Here is a 6,034-nt window from a genome sequence, read left to right on the forward strand (position 1 = left end):
CCTGCTGTTTTCCACTTCATCTCCATGTGCGCGGTTGTCATGTCGGGAGGGCTTGTTTGTAAACGCGGGCATCATGTCATGGATGCAGTTTCCCATCTCCGCCATCTTCCCTGAACAGCCTTCCTGGTATATTGCCCATGGAGGTGAAGGCACCAGGAGGCCTGCCCACATGTGACCAATATGTCTATTAATTTATTTGGTGGCCAGACTGGCTGGTCAGCTGTCAAGAGGATGGATGGTCTCATCTGTCCTGAAAGTCCATGAAAAACATCCCTGAGGTTAACTTAACCTTTATATTCACCTTCGAATCCTTTGCACTCCTCTCATCACAGTCACAACAACACTTACTGTTATGTCCTGCATGTTCACCAACTCTCTATTCATGCTCATACATTACCTTCAGTTCCAGAGCCCTTATCTTATCTATTAGCCACCAGTGTGACACCCTACAAAATGCCTCTTGGGAATCCAAGTGTTATGCAGCTGTTGGTTTCCTCTTTGCGACCTCACTTGTTTGACTATCAAAAAGGAATGAAATTGTCAAACATGCATGGCCCCAGGGTGACCTTGAACTTACCTGCAACTGCCCTGTCTCCATCATGGAATGTCTTCTTCTGGATTGACCATGTTGATTTAATCAGATGATACGATTTTTGTTTTAAAAGCATTGCTGAAACATACTTAATGAAGAGACATTATTAAGCACTTTCCCAACTGATTGAAGTAATGTTAACTGGCTTTATTCCTTATTTTTGTTCCTCCTTCTTTCTTACATAGCAGCGTTACAACTGCTAATTTCTACTGAACTCAGACTTTTCCAGAATCCAGGATGTTTTGGTAAATCAGAAACCAAAATATCTACGATGTCTGAAGCTGGGCTCCAGGGGTATTCAGTTTCTTGGAAGGACTGACAAGAAGGAGGAGGTAGGTCAGCATTGCTGGTTACGGAATAAAATTAATATGGTAATGACAATGGATATTAGTTCTGGTGAAATGGAGTCTGGGTACAGTTTAGAAACATCAAGGGACAGAAATTGACAGTGGTCGATGTATATACACCCCAGTTAACTCGTGTGGTAATTTTAGCAGAAGGCACTAAACAGGAAATTGAAGACACCAGCAGAAAGGGAGAGCTCTAACTATGATGAAAGGTCACTGACTTCAAGAGTCAGGTGACTTCAGTCTGCATAAAGATTGGGCAAAGCAAATCAGTTATCATTGCATACAGGAGGAATTCCTGACGTACTTTTTAAATTCATTCACGGGATGAGGGCATCACTGGCTAGGGTAATATTTATTACACATTCCTAAATGTCCAGAGAGCAGTTAAGAGTCAACCACATTGCTGTGGGTCAGGAGTTACATGTAAGCAAGAATGGCAGTTTACTTCCCTTAAAGGACAACAGATTCATGCTCATCATTAGACGCTTAATTCCAGGTTTGTATTGAATTCAAATTCCGCCGTCTGCTGCAACGGGATTCAAACACAAGTCCCCAAAGTACTATCTGGGTCTCTGGATTAAGTGTCCAGTGATAACAACCTCAGGCCATTGTCTCCCCAATGAAGTGTGTGCTGTGCGGGTTTCTGGGTCAACACTTTGAGGAACCAACAAGCAAAACTGAAGTTTGAGGTGGGAAGACTGTGTCCATGCCCCCTCGGGGAAGTGACCCTCATTTTCACCCACAGAAGGAAACTAACAAGGACACCTTCCACCGAGAGTGCCAGAGGCTTTCGGAGAGAGCAACCCCCAGAAAGCAGAAGTTCACTCACTTGGCTCTATTGTCCCATTCCAGACTCCAAAACTAGAACCTATTCACAGCAACAAATGGAAGTATTTGATGGATGCCCTGGGTTTGTGCTCCTCCCCCATTGCTCACCTACAGTTTTCCTGCTTCACCTTGTACTTCCAGCCAAACATCACTGATGTCAGCTGCTTCCTGCCATTCCAAATGCTGCTCCTCAAGTGGAAGGACAAACAGCAATGTGGAAATTCAAACATATTTCCGGCCTGTGGAGGAAATGATACTGTTATAATTTCAGATAATTTTTAAAGGGCTCTTTTTGACCATTGAAGCAGGGGATGCACAAACACTATCACAGGCTCGAACTCACAACCACTTGTTTCTGAGACCAGTGCTCTGACCACTGAGCTGTGGGGCCAGGCACAGAGACAGGGAAAGAGGGTCTCATGTATTGGAAATAACAAAAGAATAGATAACTGGAGACTGTTATATATCAAGACGTAACAAAACCGAAACAGAGCAGAGGGGCATCATGTGCAGAAGGTTGGGAGAATGCAAGGCCGAATCAGACAGTGTCCTGAGTGCCATAAACTGATCTTTCCTGCTGGTCCAGAGATTACGATTCAGTGCCTTTACTGTCGTAGCCTGTTCATGGTTATCATTTAAAGTAATAAATCTGAAATACTGACTGATCTTGAGAAGGAGAATTATGTCATTGATCAGTCAAAATCGATTCACTCCATGTTACAGTTCCACAGCAGCAATGCCAGCTGAAACTGCCTGATGTGCAATCAGTTTAAAACAAGAATAGAGGGGAGGTCAGGAAAAGTGAAGTGCCATGGTAGTTTGTGAGAGGTGACTGGAGGCCAAGTGGAGCCAGGTTCAATGTGGGTGTTGAAGACCAGTCTTCACTGTTACCCTGGCATACAGATCACATTGGATCAATCACACAAGGATCCTCCTTTGTGTGTTGTCCTTTGCACATCACAACTCGGGTCAGTGCCTTGAGGGGCTCGGATAATTTTAATTTTGAACATCAGCCGGCAGCAAAATGACATGACAAACTTTCCCTAATATCAGTACACCCGGATAATGAAGGCCATCAGTTTAACTGGGACAACATAACCGTAGTAGTGCAATCCAAACATAGCCACACATGGGAATTCCTAGAGGCATGGTTCTCAATCCATAATGCAGTCGGCAAACAAATAGAATTGGACCCCATATGCAACCCATACAGAACAGAATGCGAAATGACAGAAGTTGCCGGAACAGACCGGGCAGTATAAATTTCAAGTGGAGGAGAACAACATCGCTTCTTCGGAAGTCTCACTCATGACGTTACCTTGCGTGGTGACGAAAAGTCTGAACGAAAACAAGCCAGCTGGGCGAGCAAGTTTACAACTTTACTTGTTATCTTTACCGTTTGATGTGTGGCTCAGTGTCAGTCTTATACACACAGTGTTCTAGCCGCTTCTCCTGCTGTACACAAGGTTTCCCAGCAAAAGGCAGCTTTGTGTGGAACACATGCAGTTTCTCCTGACAATGGGTACTGTTGCCATGAGCTGGGATATGAAATATACAATGAGCTGAAGTAGCCCCACACTCAAGTTACTCATTTACCTTTAAATTTCAATTTTCAATTTCCAAAACCCAGCAATCCATTCACTTAAGCTGCTGGGAACCTGACAAAAACAGCGTTGGCCAGACATTCCTCTTCGGGAGTGTCTGTCAATTTGCAAGGGTAGAAAAGCTGTCAACTTCACTCGAGTGAGAGAGGATACAATATTCCAAACTTCCAATTCAAAATCAGATGCCGTATCAATTACACCACTGGCTCCACACGTCTTGCTGCAGCTTTCATCCTGTCGATTGCGATGTAATCAGGGATACTGGCGGAAAACCCATTTGCAAGGTGAATATCCTGCAAAATAATCACCGTCACTGCTGCACTTCAACGTTCTCCACTTTGTGAAGTGGTGAATGTCACTGGCAAACGAAACACATTAGCCCTCACATGCCTGCTTCACTGTCACCTGTTTCTTTGCCACCTGTTTCTCTGCTGGAACTTGCCATTGCTTTGTTCACAGCCACTGCAAAGTTCTGCCTTGCATTTTTTAAAATTAAATTATCTCCTCCCAACTTAGAAACATCCCCTAGTCTTGAAATCTCCCATCCTTGGGAAATGACGACCACAATTCATACTATCTACATGTCTCATTATTTTATGAACTTCTAACAGGCCGCCTCTCAACCTCCTAAGCACCAGCAAGAAAAGTCAAAGTCTATCCAACCTTTCTTTATAAATCAAAGATTCCATACCAGGCAACATCCTGGTAAACCTCTTCTTAACGCTCGCCAGCTTCATGATATGCCTCCTGTAATTGTGTGACAGAAACCGCACATTGTATTCCAGAAGAGGTCTCATCAACATCCTGTGCAACCTCAATATGACTTCCCAACTCCTAAACTGAAACAATTGAGCAATGAAGGCTGCCGTGCCAAAAGACTGTTTAACCACTGTCTAAATGGGATGGAAACTTCAAATAATCATGTACCTGGATCCCCTAAGTCCATGAGTAGGCACCTTAACAGTGAGAGAAAGTCTGAGGGAGGATGAGGAATAGTTTTGAATTTCTTTGACCTCACATCTGAAGAAATTTATTGTACACATGCAGCTGAATAAGTTCAACAATTCATACTCCGTGAAGAACTATAAATGAACCTGAAGATTTTTCAATTAAAAAGTAAAGTTAGACCCTCTCGAGTCAGAAGGAAGCCATCGCTGTTCTGTTTCTGAACTTCTCTCACCCAACAGGTTCTGCAACATGTCCATATGAAGATGGATAAGGGAGAACCAGTGGATGTAGTGTACCTGGACTTTCAGAAAGCCTTTGATAAAGTCCCACATAGGAGATTGGTGAATAAAATTAGGGCACATGGTACTGGGGGCAAAATACTGAGTTGGATTGAAAATTGGCTGGCTGACAGGAAGCAAAATGTAGTGATAAACGCGTCCCTTTCAGAATGGCAGGCAGTGACCAGTGGGGTACCACAAGGTTCAGTGCTGGGACCGCAGCTGTTTACGATATATATTAATGATATAGACGAAGGCATTAGAAGTAATATTAGCAAATTTGCTGATGACACAAAATTGGGTGGCAGTGTGAAATGTGAGGAGGATGTTATGAGAATACAGGGTGAGTTGGACAAGCTAGGTGAGTGGACGGATACGTGGCAGATGCAGTTTAATGTGGATAAACGTGTGGTTATACACTTTGGTGGCAAGAACAGGAAGGCAGATTACTATCTCAATGCAGTCAAGTTCGGTAAAAGGGAAGTACAACGAGATCTAGGTGTTCTTGTACATCAGTCAATGAAAGCAAGCATGCACATACAGCAAGCAGTGAAGAAAGCTAATAGCATGCTGGCCTCATAACAAGAGGAATTGAATACAGGAGCAAAGAGGACCTTCTGCAGCTGTACAGGGCCCTGGTGAGACCGCACCTGGAGTATTGTGTGCTGCTTTGGTCTCCAAATTTGAGGAAGGACATTCTGGCTATTCAGGGAGTGCAGCGTAGGTTCACGAGGTCAATTCCTGGAATGGCGTCCGGGACTATCATATGTTGAAAGATTGGAGCGACTGGGCTTGTATACACTTGAGTTTAGAAGGATGAGAGGGGATCTGATTGAGGCGTATAAGATTATTAAGGGATTGGACACTCTGGAGGCAGGAAGCATGTTTCCGCTGATGGGTGAGTCCAGAACAGAAGACACAGTTTAAAAATAAGGGGTAGGCTATTTAGAGCAGAGTTGAGGAAAAACTTCTTCACCCAGAGAGCGATGGATATATGGAATGCACTGCCCCAGAAGGCAGTGGAGGCCAACTCTCTGGATACTTTCAAGAAAGAGATAGATAGAGCACTTAAAGATAGTGGAATCAAGGGTTATGAGGATAAGGCAGGAACAGGATACTGATTGTGGATGATCAGCCATGAAAGTAATGAATGGTGGTGCTGGCTCGAAGGGTCGAATGGCCTACTCCAGCACCTATTGTCTATTCATTCACCATATCCAGATACACGAACGTTGGATCACTCTCCAAAGGTATCAGTAACTATTGCCAATCCTCAGTTACATCTGGAGAACTTGATGTTTGACCTTTCTGAACCAGTGCAGGTCATGTGGTGAAGTCGCACTTGCAATGCTATTAGGTAAGGAGTTACCAAATGATCGTGAAGGATTAGTGATGTTTTCCAAAAGAACAATTTAAATGTTTTCACATTTTTGA

Source organism: Stegostoma tigrinum, chromosome 11, assembly GCF_030684315.1.
Source record: "Stegostoma tigrinum isolate sSteTig4 chromosome 11, sSteTig4.hap1, whole genome shotgun sequence".
NCBI classification, from domain to species: Eukaryota; Metazoa; Chordata; class Chondrichthyes; order Orectolobiformes; family Stegostomatidae; genus Stegostoma; species Stegostoma tigrinum.